The sequence below is a fragment of the Aquarana catesbeiana genome, linkage group LG13 (assembly GCF_042186555.1).
Source record: "Aquarana catesbeiana isolate 2022-GZ linkage group LG13, ASM4218655v1, whole genome shotgun sequence".
NCBI lineage: Eukaryota > Metazoa > Chordata > Amphibia > Anura > Ranidae > Aquarana > Aquarana catesbeiana.
In genome coordinates, this window is record NC_133336.1 from 225,291,687 (window position 1) to 225,294,744 (window position 3,058).

A 3,058-nucleotide genomic window follows, 5' to 3' on the forward strand; every position below is an offset into this window, starting at 1 on the left:
CGCTCTCCTCTCCGCTCTCCCTGAGATCACCTTCCAGTCTGAAGGATGATTGTGGCTGAGCGATCGAGAGGCGTGTCCCCATCCCTTTAACTCTTTCATGGGAGGATTAGTCACAGCGCAGTGCCAGACTCCACCACTAGGGAGCAGCACTGAGCTCATTTCATACAATTCCTTCCAACACATAAAATAAACAAAAGCTCTTTGTACCTCAGCATCCTGGTGCATTGCTTTTATGTGCTTGTTTTGTGAGGTGGAGTGCTGCAATGCATGTGTTAGTATGTTTTGCGGTACAACACGCTAACACATGTAATGTGGGGGTAACATGCAAGCCAACACGCCACAACGCACCGTACAGGAAAAGCGTGACCCTAGGCTGCTCTTTCACACAGGAGATACATTTTAAAGCAGCCTTTAGGCCCCATTCACACCTGTGCAACTTAAAAAATTGTGCATTTTCCTTTTGCAACTTTACTGTGCGATTTCAATGCAACTTTGGATGATTGTGACTTTGTCGCGACTCTGATTTTGACTTTTGTAATTGTTTTTGCTCTATAAAGTTGCATGCAGTGGCTGCTGATGGTTTTTTTTTTTGGGGGGGGGGGCCAGAAAATGATCCACCCCCCCCCAGGTTGGTCAGTCGGCCAGGTCATGGGAGACATGAGTGGCACCCCTCCCGTCGGTCAGTCAGTAGTAGGGATGGGCGAATGGTTCGGCCCGAGCATAAGTTCGGGCTGAACTTTGGTTGTTCGGACGTTCGGCAAACAGCAAACAATATGCGATGTTCGAAAATCGAAAATTCGAAAGCCACCGGAACACCGTGAAAGTCTATGGGACACGAACATGAATAATCAAAAGTGCTAATTTTAAAGGCTTATATGCAAGTTATTGTCATAAAAAGTGTTTGGGGACCTGGGTCCTGCCCCAGGGGACATGGATCAATGCAAAAAAAAGTTTTAAAAACGTCTGTTTTTTCAGGAGCAGTGATTTTAATAATGCTTAAAGTCAAACAATAAAAATTAAATATTCCTTTAAATATTGTGCCTCGGGGGTGTCCTTAGTATGCCTGTAAAGTGGCGCATTTTTTCAGTGTTTAGAACAGTCTAAGAGCAAAATGACATTTCTAAAGGAAAAAAGTCATTTAAAACTGATCGCAGCTGTAATGAATTGTCGAGTCTCGGCAATATAGATAAAACTCATTGAAAAAAACAGCATGAGTCCCCCCCCCCCCCCCCCCAAGTCCATTACCAGGCCATTTGGGTCTGGTATGAATATTAAGGGGAACCCTGAACCAAAAATAAAAAAAAAAATTGCGTGGGGTTCCCCCCAAAATCCACACCAGGCCCTGCAACTCTGTACCCTCCTGCGACTCTCACGACCCGCTTCCTGATTGGCCAGGAGGAGAATCAGTGTTACAATAGCGAAATATTCATTCACTATTGTCACACAACTGGGTGGGATCAGGAGGTGGGTCCTGAGACTCCCTGGCCAATCGGGTCACAGGAGCTGCTTCCTGATTGGCAGGGAGGAGAATCAGGAAGACAATAGTGAATATTAATTTGTTATTGTCTCACGACTGGGTGGGCTCAGAGTGCAATGCTCTGCGCCACGAGCCACCCTTTTTTTTAAGCCAATTAGAGCCTCAGGCTCTAATCATGTGCTTCTAGAAAAAAAAAACCCTCATTGGAATATATATATTCAGATCCTCGGAGAGTTCTTTGCCATGAGGTGCCATGTTGAACTTCCAGTGACCAGTATGAGAGAGTGAGAGCAATAACACCAACTTTAACACACCTGCTTCCCATTCACACCTGAGACCTTGTAACACTAACGAGTCACATGAAACCTGGGAGGGAAAATGCCTAATTGTGCCCAATTTGGACATTTTCACTTAGGGGTGTACTGACTTTTGTTGCCAGCGGTTTAGACATTAATGGCTGTGTGTTGAGTTATTTTGAGGGGACAGCAAATTTAAACTGTTAAACAAGCTGTACACTCACTACTTTACATTGTAGACAAGTGTCATTTCTTCAGTGTTGTCACATGAAAAGATAGAAGAAAAGATTTACAAATATGTGAGGGGTGTACTTACTTTTGTGAGATACTGTACAATAGAGTTTATGACGCTTGGTTGAATGTGACTACGATCTCTAAATTAGGTGGTTTTAAATATTGATGGTCTACACAGATTTTGGTCAACATGTTAAGTCCCGTTCCCCTAATGTTTGACCATGTTATAGGTTGGATTTGATGGACTTGTGTCTTTTTTCAACCTCACCTACTATGTAACTATGTAACTATATGTTTGTTCTTTTCGTGCAGATATTATATCTGATGATTGGTTCTTGTCTGTACCTGTACGGTCTGCCCATAGCTCCAACACATCCAACGCACTTCTTTTTAGAGATGATTTGATTCAGACATGGATAATGAAGCCCTGAAGAAGCGGCCATGTTGGCAGATCCCACGTGACACGTGTTGTTTTATGTCTGATGATCCTTTGACATGTATATGTGCTCTTTTATATATGTGGGCTTATAGTTGCCCTCAGGGGCATCACTAGGGGGTGGCTTTTGGGGCTATAGCCCCGAATCTGGGGTCTCTGCAGGGGTCCCCAAGGGGAGGGGAGGCTCTCTGGGGACCCTGATGTAAGTGGGGGGGGGGCTCTCTGGGGACCCTGATGAAAGGGGGAGGCTCTCTGGGGACACTGATTTTAAGGGGGGGGCTCTCTGGGGACCCTGATTTAAGGGGGAGGCTCTCTGGGGACTCTAATGTAAGGGGGGGGGGCTCTCTGGGGACCCTGATGCAAGGGGGAGGCTCTCTGGGGACTCTGATGTAAGGGGGAGGCTCTCTGGGGACCCTGATGTAAGTGGGGGGCTCTCTGGGGACCCTGATGTAAGGGGGGGGGCTCTGTGGGGACCCTGATGTAAGGGGGGCTCTCTGGGGACTCTGATGTAAGTGGGGGGCTCTCTGGGGACCCTGATGTAAGTGTGGGGCTCTCTGGGGACCCTGATGTAAGGGGGGGGGCTCTCTGGGGACTCTGATGTAAGTGGGGGGCTCT